Raw genomic sequence first — 27,683 nt, forward strand, 5'->3', positions numbered from 1 at the left:
CCCCGCTTTAAATAAAAAAAATATGAACGTGAACCCTGTGTAAAGTGCACAATACTGACTTCATGCCTCAGTTACAGAGCAAGAGTTGCGCAATATAAAAATTTATTTTTATGTTGTAGACGCCATGAGTGTTGCAGTACTTGACACTCATAATCGGTACCAGGCATGTACTTACATCTGAAATAAGAGGTATTTCTCTGCGCTGGGGCGGCGTTCTTATAATTACAAAACCAATGTCTGTTTTCTCCATCCCCTGCATCCCTGTACTAATGGTCCCCCTGTGACAAAAAATGTGCCCCAAAACGCCAACACAGCAATTACATACAACAGGGAGGATGCAGGAGTGACCTAATCGCACTTTGAAGGGACCGTGTATTCGGAGTCCACAAAGACATCAGGAAGGGACGTTCTAGAATCGATGTGGCCGAAGGAAGACTGGGGGCCGTGGGGCAATGTAGCATTAGTGCATTTTACGCTGGACGGTCTCTTCAGGATCTCCTTGAGGACATCTTACACGGGCACCGAATGCTAAAAATACAGCCTGCACACACAGTGAGCAGCACGTTTCCTGTGACCAAGATGTTAAAGGGGTGGGAAATTCAGCCAGGCAGCTGAGAAAGGGGGATAAATAAATGTTGTAAGGGGGCAGAGGGGCTTATAAAAAAAAGGTTCAAAGCCATGGAGAGAGAAGCAGGCGGCATAGTTTTCTGTACGATTCACGACCTGGTTGGCTGAGTCCCAGCTGGTGAGTCAATCTAGGTCTGTGCTGGCAGGCTCCAGTCTGTGGTTTGCAGATCTCTCCCCATGGACTGCGGGGAGCTTCCTGTAGAAAATGCAGCATTGGGATCAACTGGAAACAGGGCTGAAAAGACAGGACTGCAGAACTTTGTGTTTGGTGACCTAAAGCCGAAGAGGCAACTATATTTCGAATAATTTTAAAAGTAGATTGCTTACAAAGTGGACTACAATCCGAAAAGGACTGACTATGCTCTTCTTTCAGAAATCAAATAAGTGGCAAGCACTGTATACTTTAAAATAACTGGATTGTTACTAAACTGGCAGATAAGGGGTCTTTTGCAGGGAGAAACATTGGCAGCGCATTTCATTCAGCTGCACTAGACTTCCTTCAACTACTGCTCTGTGTCGACATAACAAGGACAAGAGGGTTTAAGAGGGGTACAAGCAGCCTACAAAGTCTGCACTCTTAAGAAGTGCCTGAGAAAAAAAAGTGCCTGTACAAGCTGCAGCAAGTTGATGAACACTGCAGAGATTATACTTCCTTGAAGCTCCATGTACGACTGGACGTCAGCAAGCACCGAAGAGAACGTGGAAGCAGCACGAGGCTCCGACCAATTAGAAGCAGGAAGATGAGATGAGGCGGGAGCCAACCAATGGTAAGTATGAGGCAGGCTGTAAGCCTGTTTTTGAACTTTTTTATTTACATAGCTTTCGCTGGCAGCACATGCACGCTGTACATGCAAAACCAAACAAGCATTTACAATGCATCGGGTCTCGCGTTTGCTCATGTTAGAGCTGATCGCGTTGTAAACTCCTAACCCGACTTTTCACCTATCGGGAAAAGGTGCATTTATGTACATAACCCGAAAAAGTGAAATCAAGTATGTAAAGCGCTCGACTTCTGCCAAGCGAGATCGGGCTCGTAAATTAGAGGGAAAAAAGTCCACGAGCCCGATGGAAAACAGCGAGCCTCGCATGTTTTCTGTACTTGGTCGCTGCGCTGGAGGAGGGCTAGCCACCGGAAAAGGCATGACATATGCGTGCCTTCGACTAATGAAAGCAAGCAGATTTTATTAGGGAAGCCCACCAACCAATAAAAAACACTGGCGTGAAGTTGACAGGGCTCCGAGCCCTTTCCTAAATACAAAAGAGTCTCGCTGCGAAACGCATGCGCATGCAACGCAGGCTCGACCCTAAAAAAAAAGGGGACATAGAGAGACTGCAGGAGCTCAGAGAGGCAGATGGAGCACAGACATAATGGGCAGATGAGTACAGACAGCAACAACCTGAGGGATTAGACAAACAGTGGAAAGCAAAACAAATGTAAATGTTTTTGTGCATTTATAAAAATTGTGCATAAATAACAACGTGTATAGTATGGATTTACTCCCGAATTTACATGTACGCATTGACATGGTGCTATTACATTTGAAATGCATTTGCTATGACTTCTTAAAATGCCTTTTTCTGGACTATGATTATGCCTTGGTCATCGGCACCTTCTTATTCAAACTGGATGTCTCCTTCTGCATGTTCATGGTTCATTATTTCTGCAGCATACAGTTAAGCGAATTCATATTTGTTTATTTCCATTGACGTTCTTGTTGTTTTCAAAGGAAACGTTTCAACATGTACAGAGTAATATTGCAGTTCCTAAAGGCCCTTCTGCTAGCTGACTGTACTACAATCATTCACAGTAGTTTGCTTTTGTTTTTCTGAGTAGTTGTCCTGCAATCTCCTGGTAACATTAGCATTGAGTGGGTGGAATAAATACTTATGTAGTGGTATAGTGCTTAGATGGTAAGGCAATATGACGATCTGATAGTGACTTCTAGCCACAGATTCCTTACCTTAGAACAGTGGTTCCTAACATTTTGACTCCTTAGGACCCCCACTGAATCCTTACTGGAAGGCTTGGACCCCCAAGCAATTTGTATTATTTAAATTTCAAACATTAAATGCGTAATTCACAAAAAATACACAAACAAGTACGCACCAAACAAATACTCAGTACTGAAGATATAATTATTTCATAATGAAAAAAATATGCAACAAATTGAAACATTTTAATGAGAAGGTTGGTGTTGCATCATGGCGATGTTTGGTTTTAGTTAAGAGAACTGAATCCTGAGGTCAGATGCTGCATTTTCCAAGCAATTTCTGTTTTTATTTTTTAGGTACATAAGATCTGAGAAAGCTTTTTCACATAAATATGTGGTGGGGAAAGGAAGTAAAACCATAATGGTCTCATCTCTCCATAGCCTCTTTGTCACATGTTTTTAATTTGTTTTATAGCACCTTTCATGCCAGTGTAGGGTGTCATAGCACTTTACAGGGGACTACAAGGTGTAGGATTGACATGTCATCCATATGGTAGGCATTTTCTAAGAGTGCGAGATATGGAGAAGCACAAACTCTGGGTTCACAACATAACACAGTGGTTAGCGTTGACTTTAATAATAAGAATGTATTTCTTTGGAAGCAAACCTTTTTTTTAGCAGCATAAGGATAATGAAAGACAGGGGAAAAACATAACTTTCTAATTTGTACCATGCAGTTTGCATGTAGTTCTTTGATGGCAGTTCATAGCTCACTGTGCTAGATTACATTTGTAACTTGTAAACTGCACAGTAACAAAATAATCTCTGTGACAAAAGCAGTAATCCACTGTGCTAAGCACATAAAATACTGTTTTTTGCAAGATAAACATTAGTTGCAGCAGGCATATTAAGCATCTGTGCTACATTAGATGAGTCAAGACTGCCACTAGACAAAACTCCCATCTCTCTCCAGCAGGTACATTAATCACCAGAGTTACCTTGACGCTTTTATTTTTGCCCGAAAACTGCTGGATGTACAAGGAACTTTGCAGTGCTTTTAAAACTGCTGCACAAAAAGTAATAAATATAAAAACACGCAGTTTAGAGGCCCCAGCTGGAGAAATGCCTTCCTTCCGGCCCAGGCTTGTGGACACCCTGAGAGTGTGTGGGGGGTCCTCGAACCACAGATTGGGAACCGCTGCTTTAGAATATTACCCCAAGTGTCAGACTGGATCCAGAAACTTCTGCCGAGCAGTACCCCACTGCAGCAGAGCGTGGCATTGTTTGGCATCGCTAATGTCATCCGCGCCAGAAGGGACATGCATAATGCCTATACAGGCATGATCTCAGTGCGCTAACGTCAGTTCTTTTCTTTGCACGCCATTCAGCACACAATCTGGGGCAAAGCTACCACCAGTCTTTTATGAATTACATTTTTTTTTACTTTTGTCAAAGATTTTTTCTAGACTCTGTCTCCTGGTGCGATAGGGATGTCACCAGGAAAGTATGTTTCAAACCGTGCGGAGCCCATCCTCAGCAGATGTTTGTGACGGATCCACATTTGGTTTGCCTCTGGTGTTTGCAACGTGACCACAACTCCAAGACGTGTGAGGACTGCCCTGCCATTCATCCCAAGGCGGTGAAGGAGAGGACCCTTAAGCTCTTTGACACCTGACTGCGGTCGACTTCGCAACACTCCAGTCTTGGTCGCAAGGAAGGTCTCAAGATGGTTTACGGAGCTGCTGCTTTGTCACATTCCAAGTTGTGTGGGAAGTTTGGTTAAGTCCCACAAGAAGAAAAAAGTTGAAGAGTTCTCCGACTTCACAGTGTAAATGCTCGGACAATGCACTGGGCTGGCAGCACTCAAGGCTCATCTCTGTGGTGGAGGTTGCACCTAGTTTCATCTCCGAACCTCCTCCAGTTTCTGGGAGCCGGAGCTTCAGTTACCCTCAGTGGCTGTCAAGACAAATATTTTGGTGGAGGTGCTTCAACCGGGAGCCCCCAAGCCAGAACCTCTCCCCCGGCCCCTTTAAGGAAGCCCTCACTGATGCCCCACTTTGGGTCTGATCCAAGCCCTGCAAGGGGGCTCCTGTGCACAGGACAATTGCCCGCCCCCATCATCTGCCCAGGGAACCCCAGTCTCATCACCTAGCACCCCACCCCACGAGAGCTTAGTGGTCAAAGCCTCCACCTCCAAATAAATGCTGATGCATTCCCTATCACCCCATCAGACAGTAAATCCAAGAGGCTGCATACCTTTGGGAGGAGGATGTTTTCTTCTGCCATCCTGACACTGTGGTCGGTGAACACCACATGCCTTTTGGGTTGATAGTCCCATATGATAGACACTGTTTTTTTAAATGCCCCTTCTCAGTCGCTTCCTGAAAAAGGAGAAATGAAAAATGTTCACACAAGTTCTGTTTGCTGTAGATCCGGGATACTGGATTATGGCGTTGGACTTGCAGGACACATATTTCCACATTCCCGTGTTGCCTGTGGTTCATGGTGGGGCAAGAGGACTTTTAGTTTGCCATGCTCCCTTTTGGCCTTACTGGTGCCCCTTGGGTGTTCACCAAGGTGTTGGCGATGGTTTCAGCTCATCTGCGGAGATTGGGGTGCCAGTCTTCCCCTATCTTGACAACTGTCTGTTGAAGGCGAGGGCGGCCAAGGCAGTCATCTCCCACCATCAGACTACAGCGGACTTCTTGCAGTCGCTGGGGTTCACAGTCAACGTGCTGAAGTCACACCTGACTCCTCCTCAGATGCTCCCTTTCATTGGAGCTGTTCTGGACACAGTGCATTTTCAGGCCTATCCTCCCGAGTCCAGCTTATTCAGGCTGGGATGCCAATGTTTCAGCCTCTTTTCTGGATTTCAGTGATACTGGTTCTAAGGCTGCTAGGCCTAATGATCTCCTGCTTGTAACAAATGCCTATTGGAATAAGCAGGCTCTGCAACAGGACTTGTTCCAGTGGGCGTAGCATTAGGGGAATCTCTCTGACATGGTCCAGCTCTCAGAAGGAACTGTAAAGGATCTGCAGTCGTGGTTGATGAACCGCAATTCGATCAGTGGAAGACCCCTCTCCCATCCCTAACCTGAACCGACTAATGACTGATGCATCACTCCTGGGCTGCAGAGGCCATCTGAGGGAGGTGGAGATCAGAGAACTCTGGTCTCCAGCAGAATCTGGATTCCACATAAACCTGTTGGAGCTCTGGGCCATCCAATTGGCACTGAAGGCCTTCCTACCCTAATTTAAGGAACAATTGGTACAGGTGTTCAGACAACACCACTGCCACGTGATACTACAACAAATGAGGCAGGTGAGATGGTGGACCCTTTGTCAAGGTGCCCTTACATCTGGAATGTCAGGGTATTTCCCGGGTGGTTCAACACCTGGCATGATCCCTGGATGCCAGGGCGGAAAACTCAGCTGCAAACTCAGCCGTCGGTGCCTATTGGATTACAAATGGCCTCTCCATCCGGGGTTGGTGCAAGGCCTCTTTTAAGAGTGGGTAGGGCCTTGGTTAGATCTAGATCTGTTCACCACCACCGAGAATGCACAATGTCAGTAGTTCTGCGTGCTGGAGTATCCAAGGAGGCTCTCGCTCAGAGATGTTTTTCATCTATAGTGGAGCTCCAGCCTCCTGTGCGCCTTTCTGCCAATAGCACTCCTGTCCAGAGTTCTCAAGAAGATCAGGAACAACTGGGCCCAAGTCGTCCTTTTAGCTCCAGATTGGGCACGGAGACTCTAGTAACCAAGCTGTTGAGCATCAGTCCTCTGATCAGGCTGCCATTTTGGGAGGGTCTTCTGTCACAGCAGTAGGGCAGGGTTGTGCACCCAGACCTGTATATGGTCAAGCTTCTTAAATGGAAATTGAGTGGCAACAGTTGACATATTTCAACCTTGCGCCCGAAGTCTGCAGTGTTATTCTGGCAGCTAGGCTTCCCTTCTCCTGTTGTTGGTGCAAGTTTATGGCATGGTGTACAGACAAACATGTGGACCCTCTGTATGCAGAAGCAGCAATCCACTGCACACATACACTGCCATGTCGCTTCCCAACATGCCCCAATTTCAAATCCCTGGTATGTAGTGTTTCCACCCCACCCATAAAAAAAAAATAGCTGATCTGCCCTCAGGATCGTGGAAATGGGCAAAACATCTACCCAAATAATTTGGGAAAGGACCCACTCCCTGTAGGAGGCTGTCCCTCTATGTAGTGTGCAAAGCTAGGCACACTGTGCAGGAGGTCCAAGCAACCACACATTGTTTTACAGAGGTAAAAACTAGATCACTTAATGCTCTAATTTTTATTGTAGCTTGGTCCAGCAGTGAGGCCAATCTTGGAAAGTGCAAGGCATTTGTTGTACTCGCAGTATTAATCATTCAACTCACACTTTCAAAGGAATAACGCATGACCAATTTATAAAAATACTTCACATTTTTATATAATTTTTATGACAAAGATTATCATAATTGGTTGAGTACTTTTGTAGATATGGATTTTTTAAGTTGAATAATAATAGTCTTTTGGTGAGTAATCACGCACAATTGGCATCAATGGACTTTTAAAAATACATATAAAATCACACAATTGCTTTACCAAGTTCTTCTTTTGCAGGTTGGTCGAGGTCATCGGTGGGCACACTGTGCCAGCTGAAGAAGTTCAGACGTCTCACGGTTTTTGGGGGAGCAGCAGTGAAATATCTCTGGAGCTAGTGCAGTGGCAGTGCGGGGGACCACTTGGAAAAGGTCTGTGCAGGTAAGTTTAGAGATGGTTCCTTGGGGTCCCCATGGATTGTCGAGGTCGCACGAGGCGAGGGACCCTTAAGGCACAGCAGGTTCCTTGTTGCAGGGCACAGGGCAGCCGGGTGCAGAGTGAATTGGTGAGCCAGGAGCTGTGCTCAAAGATGCCCTTGGGATTTGGAGGTAAGTCACTTCAAGGGTCGCTTACAGGACAACGGGGGCACTCCGGCGGGAGGTCCAGGGTGTTCCTGAAGTCCCTCGACTTGGGCTTCCTCCTGGTCTTTTTTCAGCCCCTTTTTCTGGTGTTTGACGTCAGCTGACCAGTACTCAGGGTATTGTACAGTTCAGCCACTGGAGGGCGCAGTGCTACCAAACTTGGCACACTTGCAGGGTTCGTCCTTGTGGTCGTTGGTGTTTTGTCTGGTCCAGCTATGACTTACTGTTCGGGAGTTAGTGGCCAGTCACTGAAGTGACCCTCACTCAGTTGCTGGTTTCTTCTTTGTTGCAGAGTGAGTTCTTGGGTGACTGGCGAAGCCTGGAGGTCCTCTGGGTTTCTTGAGATCAGTCCAGTTGTCCAGCAGCTCCTCAGTGGCGATTGTCAGGTCTAGGATGCAGCAGGCAGGGTTTGTCACCTTTTCTTTGTGCAGCAGAGCCACAGTTCTCATGCCTTGGATCTTCTTTGTGATTGTCTTCTTTGTGGTGTCCTTCGTATCTGATTATCTGGTCTAGAGGTGCCCAGTAAATACTGTTTTTAGTGGGCGTTTTTAGGGGGAACCTGGTAGTGTCCAAGGGGACACTTACCTTTGGGTGGCTACACCTACTATAGTGGCCACTTCCTGTGGGAAGGGTCACCTCCCTACCCCGATTGGGTAATTTCATCTACTCTAAGATGGAGGAAAACGAAGTGGAGTGTCCTCCTCGCAGGCAACACTTTAGGGGTGGTGCATGCCAGGTGGGGCCACTCCTCCTACTCTTAGTGTGGTTTCCTGCCTTTGCCCTCGCCAAAAGTGGGAGTTTGCAAGGAGGGTGGGCATCTGCTGGTAGCAGCAGGCCTGGGAGTCGAGTTTCAAAGGCAGTAATCCCTTTGAAGCTCGCTGCCTGGGCAGTGCACATTTCTGAGGGAGGGAGTGTTTGCACCTCCACCCAGTAAGGGCATTGTTCTACAAACCAGAGAGAGACAGGGCTGCCCCCCAACGTTTGTAGACTGGGTGGCTGGAGGTGGCAGGCTGGATAGAACCAGTCAGCAAACATGCTAGGGTTAGTTAGCTTTTACAAAAGGCACTTCTAAGGTGACCCCTGGGTACATTCAGGGATAAATCCAATACTGGTACAAGTTTGGATTTATCATTCTGAGTTGTTTGATACCAAACAACCCAGGGTTCAGAGTGGCCATCATGTAGCTGGGAAACTCGTGTTGACCAGTGTCCAGCAAATGTAAAATGGCTGCTCTGTTCACTCTCTATGTTCCAGGTTTGGCAAGTAAACAGTGGGGGCATATAGCTCATGTAGTTATGCCTCACATGTAATATGGTGCACCCTGCCTTAGGGCTATAAGGCCTGCCAGACAGGTGTCTTACCCATAGTAAACGCAGTGTATGCTTGACAGGGCACAGAGGCAGTGTGCCATGTTGAGTTTGTGTTTTAGGTTTGCACCAGGACACTCAGCCTGCAATGGCAGTCCTGGGCACATTCGGATGCGTGGTCCTAGAGGGTGGCACAGTCAGTGCTGCTGCCCTCAGGGGCCTACTCAAAGTATCCCATGGGAATGGTGCCATCGCAGGCGGGGGCATGGGATGAGGGGAGCCAACGCTTTCTCAATGGGTGGGTGCTAGGACGTGCTGGAGCCGTCCTCAGCATCTGAGCACCGGTGAAGAGGACGGCTCCAGCAGGTCCTTAGCACCCAAGTGTTTAAAAAGGTTATCCGCTCATGGAAAAGAAAATGCTGTGATTGGATAATCGGTTGAGGAGTATCGCTAGGCTTGGTATTGAGCTATCATTGATTGCTTGCTGTCAAAGTAATGCTGTAACTCATTGATCTTTGGGATGGCTGATCTAGTAGTGGTTATTGTTCGCTTACTTGTTTTGCGTGGTTTTTAGGTCATTTTGAGTAGAAATAATGGGTGTAGTGTTGAAAAAGCCCAGAGCCTCTAGCGTACTTGCTACGGAGGACCAAAGGTACCTGTAGGGTGTTCATCTGTGTATGAAATGTTGAGAAGTGTTGAGCTTTATACATGTACTTGGATTTGAGAGTGGCATGAATACACCTCTGGTGACAAGGACTTGCAGTTTCCATTAGAGGGTACCTTTAACCTTAGTTACCCACGTTTTCTTAAGAGATAAGTGAAATTCCCTTTCTTGAAAGTTGAAAGGCTGCTGTAGGGGAAATACATGAACTTTCCCTTCTAAGGTATTGCTCTTCATTTGACAGTTTAGACTCTGCTACGCAATTAAATATATGCAGGAATTCCTATCAGCACAGGGTGTCAAGCGAACTTAGATTGGCAGGCAAAAGCTGTGAGACATTTCTGATGCACTGTTTTTCAAGGATACCTGTCTGAAATCATTCAGTCATTATCTTTAGATCTCTAGAAGGCTGTGAAAAAAATGACTAATTGTGTCAGTAAAACGCCGCCAGCAAGTGAGTTTTTTACAGCATTCCTGCAGCTAAGAGTTTGTGAAAATTGCTTATTCTGTCAGGAAACACAGCCAGTTGCTGAAGAGATAGGTGAAATTCCTTTTCTTTAATGTTGAAAGGCTGCTGTAGGAGAAGCTTATGAACTTTCACTTCTGAGGTATTTCTCTTCGTTTGGCAATTCAGACTCTACTACTCAAGTAAATGTGGGAATTCTTATCAACAGAGGGGGTAGAGCGAATTTACATAGGCATCCCGAAAACTGTGCAACATTTCTGATACACTGTTTTTCAGCGACGCCTGTTAGAAACATGTAGCCATAATCTTTAGAATCTCAGGTGTCTGTCACCATCCAAATATGTATCTACGTTTACAGTGTTAATACCTATGTACTTTGTGAGACAATTGCATACAATATTTGATTACTCTTAGAAATGGGGTCTCTAGTTGCCAGTCAGTATACACCCTGTCCATGTAGGGACCCTCATTGTAGTCAGGGTAAGGGGGGATACCCAGTTCAGATAACCCCTGCTCACCCCCTTGGTAGCTTGGCACGAGCAGTCAATCTTATCTCAGAAGCAGTGTGTAAAGCATTTGCACATAACACACAGTAATACAGTGAAAACACTACGAAAGGTCACCACACCAGTGTTAAAAAAATAGCCATTATTTATCTGTGTAAAACAAGACCAAAACTAGAAAAATCCAACATACATTAATAAAGATATGAATTGTGCAAGAACTAACTTAAAAATACAGTTCTTTGAAGTCGATAGCTCCATCTGGGACTATCACGGCGTTGTGAACAACAAATCCAACAGTTCGGGCCGACCGCAGGGTCGCGGGCCAGCTATGGTGTCGGGAAGACCTGCAAACAGTACCTTGGAAATGTATTGCATCGTGGTCAATCAATCAATCAGCTTTATTTCGGCAAAAGATATACCATAAAAGCACAGTACAAAATATTTAAAAGAAGGATAGAACATAAAATCATTGGCTTTTGGAATGCAACCATACAAAACAATAAAAGCTTAAAACAAATTAAGCTGCATGTTAGTTTAAATAAATAAACGAGTATAATCAGGAGCTTGCAGTAACTACTATGCAATGGTAAATAGTCTAAAATATATTAATGATCGTACAATATAATGCATAATGGATTCTTCATTCCCGTAACCTGTTGGGCATAATTTGGACTTATTAACTGAGTTGGACCAATTGTAGGTTAAGGAACACAAGGGAAGAATCCCTATTCTAAATCTGATATACAAGGCAAGTGCAAATGGAGAGAGTATTGTGTCCATATAATGCTCGAACTCATAGTGGCATTTGATTTGTAAGAAATTATCAACCATGGTGGTAGGAGGAGCTATTGCCAAATACGATGTTTGAACATTAAGCCAATAAGCATCCTTCAAGATCTGGATGCCTTTTTTTGGAATGGAAGAGGGATCTGTCCAGTAGTTCCCCAACCCAAGAATAGAGAACGGCCGCTCCACATAGATACACCACTTTAATTTTAGTAGTAGAGCAAGTGCTCACCAGATTACTCATCCCAATTCGATAAGGGATGAGAAAATCTGAAGACCAAATCCGGATCCAATATAAGAGTGGCCTTAGAGCGGCGATATGGCTAATGGAATAGAAATTGAGATCCATTTGAATTGGCAGTGTTGGAGTACTGGTGGGAACCCTCAACAACGTCTTTATGAAGGAGTTTTCTGCTTTTTCTAGGTCCCCCAGATTGCAGTAGCCCCATAATTCAGCTCTGTATAAGCTCCCGCTCCTTGCTTGAGATTTATATATTTCCATGGCAGGGGTGATGGCAAATCTGGGGGGACCTAGCTGCAAATCTTAAAATACCACCTGCCCTTTGTTTCAGGCACGTCGATGATTTCTGCAGGTGGGCGCACCATTTATGAGAATCTTCTAATTTCAGCCCTAGGTAATCTAAGGCACCCACTCTTTCCAATTGGACGCCCTCCAAGCAAATGTGTCTCCTCATTGTGTGTCTTATGTCCCCAAACACCATGTATTTAGTTTTGACTGAGTTAATTTCTAAGCCATGATCTATGCAGAAGGGCACAAACATCGAGAGCGAATTGGAAAGGCCAGACGCCGTTTGTGATAATAACAAGGTGTCATCTGCGAATTACAGGCATGGTAACTTTTGCCCTCCCAATCTAAGGGCGTCATTGGAACATTTCAAGAGGTAGGGGATGCATGCGATAAGAGAAAAAGTGTAGGACACAGCCCTGCCTCACGCCACGGTTTGTGGGAATCTCCAATGTAAGTTTACCTTTCGGGCCCCAGCGGATTCTAGCGCAATTGCCAGTATAGAGATCTCTAATTATATGTATCATAGAACCTGGGACCCCCGCTCTGCTCATAACTTCCCATAACTTTTGGCGTGGAACAAGATCGAAAGCGGATTTAAAATCTACAAATGCCACAAAAAGATGGCCCGAATCCACGTCGACTGTTTTCCATTTGATTGAGAGAAGACGGAATGCCTGGTCAATTGTGCTTACCTTGTCTCTACACCCCGTCTGAAGATGACTGAGTGCTTGGTTATCGTCTATCCATTTTTTTAGCCTACTTAATAGTTGATGGCAAAACATTTTTATGTATGGGTACAATGGTTACTTCCTTCCATGACCGGGGGTAAGATCTGCTTGCCAAGACGGCATTTGAGACCCTATTCACATACGGGCCCCATTTAGTCAGATCTGATTTATACATATCCGAGGGAATGCCATTGTGTTCTTAGCAATGTGATCCAGAGTGTGTCATCGCTAGCGTTGGTTCCTGAGGCCAGTGCAGGGGTCGTCGGCCCCTTGAAGTTACACGGATTGCAGATCGGACTCCGAGCTGATGATGAAGTCAGTAGCTCTGGTGTTGATGGCGTCGGGGCTGCGGTGCAAAGCGGGACGATCCAATGTGCGATACCTGCAGATCACAGTGAAGGCAGTGCCCCGGTGACAGCGTTCTGTGGCGCCGGTGAGACCAGGGTTGCGGTGTGAAGTGGGGTGGTGTGATGGACGATGTCTCCAGGGCATGGTACAGGTAGCAGCATCGTTGATGAAGAGATGTCGTCAGCTGGCCCAAGGCGGCTGCACCCAACGGTTGTGGTGCAGACAGGGGCGTCCGTTGACAATGCTGAAGTTGCTGGCGTTGGTGGATGGGGGCTGCAGTCCAGGACGGGACAGTGCTTTGTGTACTTCATGAGCGATGTCCTCAAGCCTCGGTGCAGGCAGTGGCGTCAGTATCAGTGTAGAGCGGCGGTGAGAATACCATGGCTATGGTGTGAGCAAGGCTATACGGAGTGTGGGTTCCACAGGTCATGGTGCAAGCAGCTGCTCGGTGATGGCGGCTTGAGACCAGGGTTGCGGTGCTAAGCGCGGCACGGCTCCATGGGGCATTGTCGGGTCACGGTGCAGACAGGGGCGTTGTTAACGGCCTCATGGTGGTTTTTCTTCTGTTGCAGCACAAAACACACATTTCCCAGTGCTGTAATGCAGACGAATCTGAAGTCTTTGATATCGCTGAGACTTCCAACAGGAGGCAAGTCCTTGGAGAAACTTCACAAAACTTCACTTCACAAGCAGGATACACGGAAAAGTCCAGTCTTTGTCCTCTTTAAGGCAGAAGCAGCAACTGCAGGCCACACACAGCAAAGAGGCAGTACTCTTCCTCCTGCTCTTCAGATCTTCTCCTTAGCAGAGGCTCCTCTTGATCCAGAAATGTTCTAAAAGTCTGGGGTTTGGGTCCACTACTTATACTAATTTCTGCCTTTGAAATAGGCAAATTTCAAACAAAAGTCTGTGTTATTCACAAGATCCTGCTTGCCCAGGATGGCCTCAGACATATTCCAGGGGGTGGAGACTGCATTGTGTGAGGGGAGGCACAGCCCTTTCAGGTGCAGGTGTTAGCTCCTCCCTTCACACTCTAGCTGAGGAAGACACATCAGGATATGTAGGACACACCTCAGCTCCCTTTGTGGCACTGTCTAATGGGAATTTGCCCAACGGTCAGTCTTACCGAGATACAGATTCCATACGCAGGCAGAGGCACAGAATGTTTAAGCAAGAAAATGCCCAATTTCTAAAAGAGGCATTTTTGAACAGACAATCTAAAAACTAACTCTACCAAAGGATGTATTTTTAAATTGTGAGTTCAGACACCGCAAACTTCATATCCCTTTCTGCTCCCTATGGGAAACTTCACTTGAATCTATTTAAAGGCAGTCCCCACGTTAATCTATGGAAGAGATAGGCCTTGCAATAGTGAAAACTGAATTTGTCAGTATTTCACTACGGGAAACATCCTTTTTTACAACTTTTTTATTACGAAAGTCGTGGTTAACGAAAGCGTAACAATGCTTTTTTTAACCATGACTTCGTATTTTTGTGCCTTAACTACGTATGTTTTGAACAGCGAACATGCGTGGTTAAGGTACAAAGAAGGGAGTTGGCGAAGGTAAGTGGTGGGTTTAGGTTTTGGGGTGGGGCGTTTTTGGTTTTGGGGAGGGAGTGGGGGGTTAGGGGGTTTTAGGTTTTGGGGTGGGGTTGGGGGGGTGTGGCGTTTTTGGTTTTGGGGAGGGGGTGGGGGGTTAGGGGATTTTAGGTTTTGGGGTGGGGTTGGGGGGGTGGGGCGTTTTTGGTTTTGGGGAGGGGGTGGGGGGTTAGGGGGTTTTACGATTTGTGGTGGGGTTGGGGGGGTGGGGTGAGGGATGTAGGGTGAATGGTGCCTACTGTTAATGATTTTATCAGGAATGCCTTTACAACGAAATATTGTTGTTAAGGCATTCGTGGTAAAATCATTTGTAGTAAGGACGAGGTCGGTGTTCCGACCTCGTTGTTAAGGTTAGTAGTTGTTTTTAATTCGGTGTTCCTTCATATAATCTTTCACTACCAGTACATGACCTACCTTTTAAATACACTGCACCCTGCCCATGGGGCTACCTAGCGCCTCCCTAAGGGGTGACGTACATGTATTAAAAGGGAAAGTTTGGGCTAGGCTAGTGGGTGCCTGCCCATGGGGCTACCTAGCGCTTCCCTAAGGGATGATGTACATGTATTAAAAGGGAAGGTTTGGGCTAGGCTAGTGGGTGCCCTTGTCAGGTCTAATTGACTGTTTAAAACTGCACACAGAGACACTGAAATGGCAGGTCTGAGAGATGTTTATAGGCTACTCGTGTGTGGCATAATCAGAGTTGCAGGCCCGCAGGCGGTGCACTTTACTAGGGACTTATTAGAAAATCTAATATACCAATCATTGTTAAACCACAATCACCAATACAATTTACACAGGGAGCACTTGCACTTTAGCACTGAACAGCAGTGGTAAAGTGCGCAGAGACAATAAACCAGCCAAGACAAAGTCGAGCATACCATAAAAACAGGAGGTCAGAAGGCAAAAAGACAGGGGAAACCCACAAAAAGATGCGAAGTCTAACACGTGTCCCCTCCAGCTGAGAGTATGGAGAACTACCCAACCCCCTGGGAGTTCTCCTCACTAAGGCAGAACAACCTGGAGAGGCCATCAGTGTTGGTGTGTTCTGTGCTAGCATGATGTTCCACGGTAAAATCCATCCACTCTAGGGAAATGAACCACCTCAACAATTTTGGGTTCTCACCTCTCATCTGCATTAACATCTGAGGGGCCTGTGGTCAGTTTGAACCCTGAAGTGAGGTCCAAACAAGTAGGGTCTTAGCTTCTCCAGTGCCCAGCCCACAGCAAAAGCTTCCCTTTCAATTGCACTCCACCTCTGTTCCCTGGGGATTAGCCTCCTGCTAACGAAGGCTACAGTTAGTCTAGCCCCTCTTTGTTCAGCTGTGAGAGTACCGCTCCCACACCTTCCTCTGAAGCATCTATCTGTACCACGAATTTCTTGGAGAAGTCATGGGCCAGCACCACAGGTGCCATGCACATAGCCTCCTTCAGGGTGTCAAATGCAGTTTGGCACACCTCAGTCCAGATCACCTGTCTAGTCTGCTTCCCTCTGTCAGGGGAGCAACAATGGTGTCATAGCCCTTGACAAATCACCTGTAGCATCCGGTGAGGTCTAAGAAGGCTCTCACCTCTGAATGGGTCTTGGGAGGTGCCCAAGACCGAATGGCATCAATATTGGGTTATAGGGGTGCCACCCGACCGCTTCCTACCTGGTGTCACAAGTACACCACTGACCCCTGCCCCATCTGGCACTTACTGGCCTAGATAGTTAGGTCTGCGGCTTGCAGCGCCTTCTGTACCACAAATTTCTTGGAGAAATCATGGGCCAGCAGCACAGGTGCCATGCACATAGCCTCCTTCAGGGTGTCAAATGCAGTTTGACACACCTCAGGCAAGATGACCTGTCTAGTCTGCGTCCCTCTGTCAGGGGAGCAACAATGGTGTCATAGCCCTTGACAAATCACCTGTAGTATCCAGTGAGGTCTAAGAAGGCTCTCACCTCTGAATGGGTCTTGGGAGGTGCCCAAGACCGAATGGCATCAATCTTGGGTTATAGGGGTGCCACCCGGCTGCTTCCTACCTGGTGTCGCAAGTACACCACTGACCCCTGCCCCATCTGGCACTTACTGGCCTTGATAGTGAGGTCTGCGGCTTGCAGCGCCTTCTGCACTTCCCAGAGGTGGTGCAACTGCTCCTCCCAACCAGAGCAATGTCATCAAGGTAGGTGGCACTAAAGTTCTCAAGCCCAGCCAGGACCTGATTGACCAACCTCTGAAACGTGGCAGGGACAATCTTCAATCCGAAAGGCATGACCCGGAACTGGAAGCGGTTGAGAACGCCAACCTCTCCTTGGCCCCATCAGTTAATGCAATCTGCCAGTACCCAGATGTTAAATCAAATGTGCTGAGGAACTTGTCAGCTCCGAAACCGATCAATGAGTTAATCAGCTCTGGGAATGGAGTGGGGTCGTCAGTCCTGATGACTGCATTAAGCCCACGGCAGTCCACACAGAACCGAAGTTGGTGTGGCACCAAGTGCAGCAGCCTTAGGTACCAAGACCACTAGGCTGGACCAAGGGCTGCTGGAGTGTTCAATCACCCCTAACATCTTGGATACATCATCCTTGATGCTGGCCTTCACTCTGTCAGCTAACCTGTAAATTTTGTGTTTTACATGCAGGCTGTCCCCAGTGTCCACATCATGCGTGCATAGATGGGTGACACCTGAAGTGAGTGAGAACGAGTTAAAAATTATTCCAGTAACTGGCAACAGTCACTCTTGTTCTAGAGTCTGAAAAGAGGAGAGGATTACGCCTTCTACTGACCCATGGTGATCCCTGGCAGACAGGAGGTCACGGAGATCCACCCCATCACCTGTAGCCAGAAGCATGGTTATCACAGACCTCTCAAAGTGGGGTTTGATGCTGTTCACATGTGGGACCCTCAAGCGGTTCCTAGGAGTCTGAAAGTCCACCAAGTAGGTGACATCACTTTTGCGCTCCTTTACCTCAAATGGCCCTGCCCACTTGTCCTGTAAAACACAGGACTGTACTGTGGCAAAGACCCACACTTTCTGGCCAGGCTGAAACTCACCCAGAGTGGTATTCTGGCCGTACCAGTGTTTCATGTCTTCGTGGCTTGCCTCCAGGTTCAACTGAGCAAGCTTCTGGAAGCGGGCAGCCTGGTTTCCGAAGGCCAGCATGTAACTAAATGCATCCTGGGGTGACTTCCTATGAGCTTGCTCCCTGCCCTATTTCACCGGACGTAGAGGTCCTATCACAGGGTACACATATAACAGCTCAAAGGGGCTAAACCCAACCTCTTTCTGTGGTACTTCCCTGTAGGCAAAGAGAATGCATGACAAGAGGACGTCCTACTTAGGCCTCATGGGGTCTGACAGACCCCCAATCATGCCTTTCAGGGTTCAGTTGAATCTCTCAACCAACTTGTTACTTTTGGGGGTGGTAAGGGGTGGTGAACTTGTAGTTGACTTCACACTCCTTCCACATGGCTGTTATATACATCGACATACAGTTAGTACTGCCGTCAGATACCACCTCTTTGGGGAAAACCACTCAGGTAAAGATCCCCATCAGTGCCCAGGCCACAACAGGTGTTGTCACTGTCCTTAAGAGGTATAGCCTCTATAGGAAAGTACCCTCTTTCTGCCATGGTTACCCCCCACTTTTTGCCTGTTGTCAGTATAACTTGACTGTGTTCACTGGGATCCTGCTAACCAAGACCCCAGTGACTATGCTCTCTCCCTCTAAACTTGGTTGCCTGGACCACAAACACCTCATATTTGGCATACTGGGAATTGGGGCACCAGGGGTCCCCCATGGGCTGCAGCATGTATTGTGCCACCCATGGGGAGCCCATGCAAAGTGTATCTGCAGGCCTCCCATTGCAGCCTGCGTGAAAAGGTGCATGCATCCCTTTCACTACAGGTCAGTGCACCAGGTCACTTTGTCACCCCTATAGTAGGCACTCCCAGCCCAGAGAGCAGGGTGCAGGTACCTGTGTGTGAGGGCACCCCTGCATGAGCACCTGTGCCCCCACGAACTCCAGCTGCATTTTCATGGACTTCGTGAGTGCGGTGTCACCATTTTACGTCTGTACTGGACATGGGTCACTACCTATGTCCAGCTACATAATGGTAACTCTGACCCTAGGCATGTTTGGCATCAAGCATGTCAAAATCATACCCCAATACTGTTGCTAGTATGGGAAGTATAATCCATGTACTCTGGGGGCTCCTTAGAAGACCTCCAGCATTGCTCCTACTAGCTTTCTGGGATTTTCCGGGCAGCCCAAGCTGCTGCCACCCCTCAGACGGGTTTCTGCACTCCTGCTGCTTGATCAACTCAAGCCGAGAAAAGCATAACAAAGTATTTCATCTAACAGAGGGGGGTGACACCCTCTCCCTTTGGAAATAGGTGATACATGGCTTGGGAAGGGTAGCTTCCCCAAGCCACTGGTATGCTTTGAAGGCCACTTTTGGAGCCCTCCTTGCATAAACCAGTCTGCACCGGTTCAGGGACCTCCAGTCCCTGCTCTGGCACAAAACTGGTCACTCCACTGTCCATCACCACCCCAGGGGTGGTGCCCAGAACTCCTCCAGAGTGTCCCTTGATTCTGCCATATTGAATCCACGATAGGCACTGGCCTCTGGGAGCATCTGAGTGACCAGGTCAGGCAGGTGATGCCAGAGCCCCCTCCTGCTAGGTCAATCCCCCTTCCAGGGCTATTTAGGGTCTCCTTCTTGGGTGGGTCTTCAGATTCAGCTTGCAAGATTCCAGCAGGACTCCTCTGCAACTTCTACTTCGACTTCTCGCCACTGGAACTGCGACTGGACCCTCTAGGAACCAACAGTCAGCATCCACAATGAAGATTCTGCTTGCAACATTGTTTCCACAGCTTCTTCCAACTTCTGCAATATTTCCCCAGCTGTGCATCCTGTAAAGGTGGCAAGTCATCCGCCTGCACAAGAAGGAAGAAGTAATCTCCTTAGAGTGAAGGAGCCACTCCCCTGCATCTCCAGGCACCGACTGCAATGACAACTGACTGCATGGATTTCCTCTCATCCTGAGCTGCATGGATCCTCTATCACGGGTGGTTGTCTGGAGTGGTCCCCTTGGTCCTCTCTGCCAGCTGTCTAACTTTGGTAAAGGTAAGCCCTTGCCTGCCCATGCAGGACAGTACGCCCTTGCACTGCGTCTCTTGCAGCTACCAAGGCTTGTTGGGATCTCCTCCAAGGGATCTTCAGGCTCTGTGTAGCCCCAGCCTCCAGCAATCTTCCCTGCGATTCAAAGCCCTCTGCGTGCTTCTTCTGTGGCGTGGGACCCTTCTTCAGTTGTGCTGCGTGGGCTTCTCTGTGACTCCTGGTTCCTTTTCCAGTGGGTCTCCTGTGGGGGCTGCCTTTGCTTCTATGGACTCTCTGCCTTGCTGAGGGTCCCCCTCCAGGTCTCCCCCATGGGTTGAGTCCTCCTGGACTTTGTGGTCCCTGGCATTTCCACTTTTCCTCTACCGAGGCTCTTGCTTTTGCCAAGGTTTGTTGGTGGCCTTTAGACACCTCCATCCAGCATAGGACGTCGACTGCATCCTCCAGGAACTCTTCACTGACTCCTGGGCTGCACTGCTGACTGTCTTCTGGAATTGGTCCCTGTGACAGGGTGCAACTACAAGCTAGGTGGGCCAGTGTTTGAGGTCCCCAACGAGAATGCTGGATGCATGCCCGGAGGAGCGTGCATACGTCATCCAGCCCCATCATTCCCTGACGAGAGCGGAAGAGGAGAGAAGGAAAGCCGGAGTGGACGAGAAAGGCAGAAAAAGGGAGAAAACGAGCGAGGACCCAGGCGAGACGGGACCACCCCGATACAGCCCGGACCAGAGCACAAGAGCTGAGGAGCTGCGGGGAAAGCGGAGAAACCAGTCACATTCCGAAAGAGACGTGGCTACACCAGGTAAGTGACCGCTTGCGCAGCCAGTTCACAAGACTGGGGGGAAGGCGGGAGGGAAAAGGGAAAAGAGAAGGGGGAGTAGAAACTGCACGGTAATCCCTGGGCACTAAATACAAAATCCAAGAACGAGGAGACTCACAATAATCAATAAAACTGAAGGAAGCCCTGGGCACTCCCCTTTACTCAATACTAAGCCCAGTGAAATAAATAAATAGAGAAAATAAGACAAAAAAATATATAAGGAAGAGGAAAATAAAAAAGAGAAACCCCAAAACCGACAATCAAACAACGATTACCCCTCCGCCCCCATTTTGTCTTTCGACACATGGGTAGCACTCACCTGTGCAAATAGGTTTTTTAACAGAGGGATTCCTGCACTACCCCACCACTAAGTGCATGCAAATAATAAGAAGAAGAAAAGAAAAGCCAGTTAGAAACACTTACCTGACAACAGCTTGTTGTTCTTGTTCTCCCCTTCTCTCGCTGGCTACCTGAGGCCTGGATAACGGAGAAACCCAACGATCTAAGGAGAAAAATTATTAAAAGAAAAGTCACATCGAGGAGAATCAGAGAAAGACTAAAATTGCAGAGATATACCGCAGACACAATTGACTGAGTAGAGTACTGTTTGAAAATTCAAATTAATGCTGTTTGAATAGTTCTCCCTAGTTTGGCCAATTCTTTAGGGATAAACAGAAGCAATAGTGACCTCCCTGGGGAAAACTCTTATTACAGTGGTATCAGAAGTGGGATCAATACCACATAGGGTAAGGAACCATGGAGGTGAAACCAACTCTCACAGACATGCTCACCCAATTAGCCAAAGAACAACAACATCTACAGCTCATATGGGAGGAACAAGTTAAGGAAGCTCATTCAGATAGAGAAACATTGCAGAGCGCATTGCAAAAATCAAGCAACCATCATAGCAATCAGTTGGTACATGAAATGGCCATACAGAAACATACAGAAACTATTACTACAACTAGGGTGCATCCGACGGTACCAAGTTCAGTCCTACAAAAATACCAGGAGGGAGAAGACCCTGACCTATTTTTTACTAATTATGAGAGGGTTGCCACTTCAGCCAATTGGCCACCGGAACGCTGGGGACAGAATGTAGCCCCACTTCTTACCCGAACTCTACAGTCAGCATACCAAGCCGTCAACCTAGGGGGAGTGACAGCTTCTGGGGATATAAAAAAGCTATATTAGAGAGGGTAGGGCGGATACGGAAAGTTACCGATTCCGTTTCTGTAGAACTAAGTGGACATTTCTGAGAATCCCCAGGCTCTCTTTTTCTGAGTACGATGAGGTATATAAACGGTTGAAACCCACAAGAGCACAAAAGAGGAAATCCTAGAGGCCATATTATTGGAACAGTATTTAGACACCCTACTAGTAAACACCCAGAACTGGATAAAACAACATCCCGCTATTATAGTTCCTTCTGCTATAAAATTGGCCTGTGCATTTCACAGAGCCCCGGACTTCCGGGTGACCCTGGGAAGAGAACAACGCAGGGTCAAAAACTTTCACATCCTCCTACAACCACAAAGACCATTACAGGGTTTCCCATAGAGAAACCACTAACCAGACACTTCCCGGTTAAGGAACCCCTCCAATTTCCTCAATGTTACAAATGTGCTGAGTGGGGACACATAGCTCGGAATTGTCCTCATAAACATCCACCCCCTGAACCAATGGAAATAGGCCTGACCAGGTGTAGAGTATTGTGGGCTGGAGGACAAACCCCTCGGTATATGACAATGTTGACTGTAAACCAAACAACCAGACAAGCGCTAAGAGACTCTGGGTGTAGTCAGAGCATAGTTAATGAAAAACTGGTTGCCCGAGAGCAAAGGATCAGAGAAGAGACAGTGGTCATCAGTTGTGTACACGGGGACAGCAAGGTGTACCCCATAGCGGAGGTAACAATAAATTGGAGGGGTTGGGAGGAGATCTGTGCTGGAGGGATTTCCAATCTAGCAGAAGACATTATTATAGGAACTGACTACCCTGATTTCCAATCCCTGTTAGGAACTATGATCACACAAAATCACATGAAGTCTTGGTTGCAAGATGCCCCTTTTTCCAAGGGTGAGATAGAACGGGCTAAAGACAAGGAACAACGAACCAGAAGCCAAAAAAGGACACAGAAGGCGGAATAGCTGCTGAACAAAACAATTGGAGGATCAGAGCCTTTTACAGAAGAAAAAGAGTGCTGTCTAATTCAAGGGAGTTCAGAGTACGCCAGAGGGATGATCCCACCCTTAAGCATGCTTGGACTTTGGCTGTCTTTCCCCTGCAGGACAGGTGGGTCCCTATTTTCTTGTTAAAAATGAGCTACTATATAGGAGTGTTCAGCAGCAAGGATCCCTGAAAATGCAGTTGGTCGTTCCCCGAAGGTATCAGGAACAGGTATTACATTTGGCACATGGTCAGGTGGGAGGGGGTCACTTTGGTAGAGATAAGGGAGAGGAATACTTTCTCCGCCTGTGTGACCGGGGTAGGTCAATGACAACACGAAGATAAGGGTGTTATGAGTTCAGGTGAGGTTTATTAAGTTAGGAATATCTGACGTGACATATAAGTGATTTTTTTTCTATAGTGTTTCCTCTTCGTCTGCCTTCCACTGGGCTTTCACTTCTTCTTTGGTTTCCTCTTTTCCAGAGCTCCCAAGAGGCGCATGTGGGAAAGAACAAGAGAAGATATTGGTAAGTTCCTTTCTTTTTCTCCTTTGGTTCTTTCTTTTTCTACTCTGCGCTCTTTCTTCTCTCTCTGTTCTGAGGGTTTTTTCTCTTTCTACTTCTTCTCTAAAGCCTTTTCCTGTTACTTATCTTCTCCTTGCAGTTTGTCTGTCGTGGATTGTAGGTTTCTGTTTTCTGTCTTATTCCCTGTATACACTTCCTGTTTTACGGTCCATTTTCTGGTTCTTTTCTCTTTACTACCTTTGCACCCTTTCTGCCCTTTACTCCTGCTCTGTCTTGGTCAGAGGTAACTCTGTGTATTCTCTATTGCCCTCGGGTTTCTTGCGCTTTGTCCCTATTAGGACACCCTCTTTCCTTTCCTCCACTGTGTTGTTTTCCCACACCTCCCCTGTTTGTTCTCCCCACTCCCTTTTAGTGTCCTGATGCCTTCCCACTAGCGTTTTCCTTCTCCCCACCTAACCAACCTGGTTCCCATTAACCGGTCCCAAGACGCACTTGAGTATGCCACACTTCTCCTGAAGCGTGGCTGGAAGTTTCGTGTTGCGCCTCCTGCGCCGCCGGCGTTCCTGCCACGATGTTCGGGCCCTCTCCTCCTGGATTCGGTCTTCTTTCGACGTCCCGTTCTCCTGTACTGCTGCTGGTCACGCTCCCGACGCCCTTCTCTCTGGCGTCCGCCTTTTCATCTGTTCTTTTCCCCGTGCCAACCTTCCGGCTCCTCCTTCGACGCCGGAAGTCATCGTGGATTCGCTGTCACCGCTTTTGGAGCCGGGTTATTCTCGGCAGTGCCAGCACAAGTCGGAATTACAGACGGGTCGCACCGCGCCAGCCCGTCACAGACGGTTTTATTGGCCAGGTGTATTTGGCGATATCAGGAGACACTGTTGTGCATGTCCTAAATGTCAGCTGGTTAATCCCAGTAATGAGCCACAGGCCCCACTGTTCCCTTTACCCAGCATCGAAACCCCTTTTTCCAGAGTAGGGATGGACCTAGTGGGTCCACTGGTAGCTTCGTCCAAAGGCTACCAATATTTATTGGTCCTGGTAGATTATGCTACTAGATACCCTGAAGCCATACCACTCACTAGTATGACTACCAAAAGCATAGCACAGGCCATGATTGGGTTTTCCTAGAGAAATTCTTACTGACCAAGGAACCCCGTTCATGTCACGTTTAATGGCTGAAGTTTGTCAGTTGCTAGGAGTAAAGCAAATATGTACATCTTTTTATCATCCACAAACTGACAGGCTGGTAGAGAGGTATAATAAAATAATCAAAACCCTATTAAGAAAAACCATAACAGAGACAGGGAGAGACTGGAACAAAACGTTACCTCCCGTATTGTATGCCATTCGGACTCATGTACAGGCATCCACTGGACATAGTCCGTTTGAACTTCTTTTTGGGAAACAACCAAGGGCACTGTTAGACATGGCCGCCGAGCAGTGGGAAGAGACAGAAGAACAGTCCCGGGACATACTAACCTATACCAGAGAGTTAAAAGAAAACCTCCACACAGTATGGGAGGATGTAAGGTCCCATCTAGAAGACAGTCAGGAAAGACAAAAGAGACAATATGACATTGGGAAGAAACTAAGAGATCTACCTATTGATAGTAAGGTCCTGGTCCTCTTACCTACGACCGACAACAAGCTTCTAGCCAAATGACAGGGACCAAATAGAGGGATGGAAAAAGTAACCCCAGTGATATATAGGATAGAAATCCCAGAAAACTCCAGGAAAAGTCAAATATATCATTTTAAGCTGCTTAAAACTTGAGAAAAGGACGCTACTCCTACCCATAAGAACAATGTGACCGTACTCATTACAAAAACAAAACCCATAGAAATCCCTTTACTCCCTTTATCAGAAGAAGAGAAGAAAATAGAACCCTCTTATAGCTCAAAGCTAAACAAAGAACAAAGCACTCAAAGAAAGACAGTAATCACAAGAAACTATTCTCAAAAAGACCTGGTAAAACTAGTTTAAAACACCGAATCATAACAGAAGAAGGGAAGATTGCTAGACAGAAACCCTTTCGCCTTCCCGAAGCCCGACAACATTTGGTAGAAAAATAAGTAAGGGATATGTTAGAGGTGGGTATTATAGAACCAGCATATAGTCCGTGGTGTTCTCCAGTGGTCTTGGTTCTAAGACCAAATAGGAATATAAGATTATGCATTGATTTTCGCCTACTCAACACCATTTCTCGTTTCGATACTTATCCCATACCCAGGGTTCATGAATTAATGGAATGATTAGGCAAGGCCCGTTATCTAACTACCCTAGCTCTAACAAAAGGATACTAGCAGATACCTCTAAACCCATCTGATAAGGAGAAGACAACCTTCTCTACTCCTTCTGGACTATGGGGCTCATTCCTAGATTGGCGGGCGGCGGTCGCCGCCCGCCAAGCGGGAACCGCCAGAAGACCGTACCGCGGTCAAAAGACCGCGGCGGTCATTCTGAGTTTCCCACTGGGCTGGCGGGCGACCGCCAGAAGGACGCCCGCCCGCCCAGCGGGAAACCCCCTTCCACGAGGATGCCGGCTCCGAATGGAGCCGGCGAAGTGGAAGGGGTGCGACGGGTGCAGTTGCACCCGTCGCGATTTTTAGTGTCTGCCACGCAGACACTGAAAATCTATGTGGGGCCCTGTTAGGGGGCCCCTGCAGTGCCCATGCCAGTGGCATGAGCACTGCAGGGGCCCCCAGGGGCCCCACGACACCCGTTCCCGCCAGCCAGGTTCTGGCGGTGAAAACCGCCAGAACCAGGCTGGCGGGAAGGGGGTCGGAATCCCCATGGCGGCGCTGCTTGCAGCGCCGCCGTGGAGGATTCCCTGGGGCAGCGGGAAGCCGGCGGGAAGCCGGCGGGAAACCGCCGGCTTCCCTTTTCTGACCGCGGCTTTACCGCCGCGGTCAGAATGCCCCCGGAAGCACCGCCAGCCTGTTGGCGGTGCTTCCTCCGTCACCTACAGGGTAGGAATGACCCCCTATATCAGTTCACAGTGTTGCCTTTCGGACTTCATGGAGCACCTGCTATCTTTAAACGACTAATGGACATAATTTTGAGACCTCACCAGGAATACACAGCAGCATATCTGGATGACATTGTTTTATATAGCTGCACCTGGGACCAACACTTAGAACAACTATCCAAGGTTCTACAAGCATTACAAAAGGCAGGGTTGACCGCAAATGCTGAAAAATGTAACATAGGCAGGACTTCCATCAACTATCTTGGCTACGTTATTGAGGGAGGGCAAATTAAACCCCAAATGGACAAATTTGAAGCAATTAGACAAATACCTGTCCCAAAAAGCAAACAAGACATAAGGGCCTTTTTAGGGATGGTGGGTTATTTTAGGCGATTCATACCACACTACTCCACCCAGGCCGCACCCTTAACAGACCTTTTAGAGAAGAACAGACCTAATAAGATAACCCGATTTTCTGAAAAACAGTACCACAGCTATCAGATACTAAAGGAGCTATTGGCCACTAAGCCTGTCTCATTGTGATCCACTTTAAGAAATCTTTTACCCTATAGACAGATGCTTCCGACCAAGGACTAGGGGCTGTCCTTTCACAGGACGATGAGAAAGGCCACCCTCACCCTATATTATATATTAGCAGGAAACTATTTGCAAGGGAGAAGAACTACCCCTCCCTGGAAAAGGAATGTCTAGCTATAAAATGGGCTGTTGAGGCCCTACAATACTACCTGCTAAGTAGCCCCTTTAACATTGATGACTCGTCATAAAGATACAAACTCAAGGGTTCTTTGGTGGTTCTTATCTCTCCAACCCTTTATGTTTCAGGTACGACATACCCATGGATCCTTATTGATCAACGCTGACTATTTATCACAGCATCCTGTTAACTCGTGGCTAAAACAGCCACTCTCATGAGAGAGCAAGTGTGACAGAGCACAACAACAAAAGAAACACGGGATGATGTTTGAGTCCCCCAGAGGTACTCCAATGAGAATACTGTACGCATGCACGGAGAAGCGTGCATACGTCATCCGGCCCCATCATTCCCCGACGAGAGCGGACCAGAGCACAAGAGTCGAGGAGCCATGGAGAGGAGTGGGGAAAGCGGAGAAGCCAGCCACGTCCCTAGAGGGACATGGCTACATTAGGTATGTGACCACTTGCACGGCCAGCTCACGAGACTGGTGGGAAGGTCAGGAGGAATGGGGAAAAAAGAAGGGCAGGCGGAAACAGCACAGTAACCCCTGGGCATTGAATATTACAAAATCCAAGCACGAGGAGACTCACAATAACCAATAAAACTGAATGAGTCCCTGGGCACTCCACTTTACTCAATTCTAAGCCAGGTGAAATAAATTAATAGAGAAAATAAGACAAAAAATATATATACAAGAAGAAAAAAAAAAAGAAGAGAGAAACACCAAAACCCACAATCAAACAACAACCTCCCCCCTCATGTTTTCTTTCAACACTTGGGCAGCACTCACATGTGTAAATATTTTTTTTTCACAGAGGGATTCCCTCACTACCCCACCCATAAGTGTATGCAAATAACAATAAGAAGAAAAGAAAAGCCAGTTAGAAACACTTACCTGTCAATGGCTTGTTGTTCTTGTTCACTCCTTCTCTTGC

General features: G+C 47.4%; 2 long non-coding RNA genes across 3 annotated transcripts in view; one reads left to right on the forward strand and one right to left on the reverse strand.

Moving 5' to 3' along the window:
• LOC138301090 (uncharacterized) overlaps positions 1-27,683 on the reverse strand; it is a 128,885-nt gene extending 101,202 nt beyond the window's left edge. The window contains exons 1-2 of the long non-coding RNA XR_011205058.1: positions 27,644-27,683; positions 20,795-20,873 (exon numbers count right to left, since the gene is read on the reverse strand). This is a non-coding gene — a long non-coding RNA (uncharacterized lncRNA). The remainder of the gene's footprint in view (positions 1-20,794; positions 20,874-27,643) is intronic.
• On the forward strand, positions 834-27,683 carry LOC138301091 (uncharacterized). Of its 2 annotated transcripts, none has more exons than XR_011205059.1 (3): positions 834-1,394; positions 23,024-23,067; positions 26,877-27,683. It is a non-coding gene; the product is annotated as an uncharacterized lncRNA (long non-coding RNA). The 2 variants fall into 2 exon arrangements; XR_011205060.1 differs by lacking the exon at positions 834-1,394 and adding an exon at positions 7,237-7,320.

Source organism: Pleurodeles waltl, chromosome 6 (assembly GCF_031143425.1).
Source record: "Pleurodeles waltl isolate 20211129_DDA chromosome 6, aPleWal1.hap1.20221129, whole genome shotgun sequence".
NCBI classification, from domain to species: Eukaryota; Metazoa; Chordata; class Amphibia; order Caudata; family Salamandridae; genus Pleurodeles; species Pleurodeles waltl.